Raw genomic sequence first — 252 nt, 5'->3', positions numbered from 1 at the left:
CTACTTTTTATGTACTTCTCAGAAATATACTTAAAATGACATTTTAAAAGAGGTAATAATGACTGTCAAGCTTTGGGGGTGTTGATCGACTTTATCTACGTTTTGATTATCATTCTGAATCCAATTCATAGTCTTTTTTCAGCTTTTTGTTCAAAATGATGTTTATTTCTTTATTTTTTTTATTTATGAAACTTATCCACATTCAAGTGTTTAAAAAAGAATGCATGAAGCTAGAATAAAATGTTTTTGTTT

Source organism: Sinocyclocheilus grahami, unplaced genomic scaffold (genome assembly GCF_001515645.1).
Source record: "Sinocyclocheilus grahami isolate Dianchi unplaced genomic scaffold, SAMN03320097.WGS_v1.1 scaffold10025.1, whole genome shotgun sequence".
Lineage (NCBI taxonomy): Eukaryota > Metazoa > Chordata > Actinopteri > Cypriniformes > Cyprinidae > Sinocyclocheilus > Sinocyclocheilus grahami.
Note: the sequence above shows the minus strand (reverse complement) of the source record.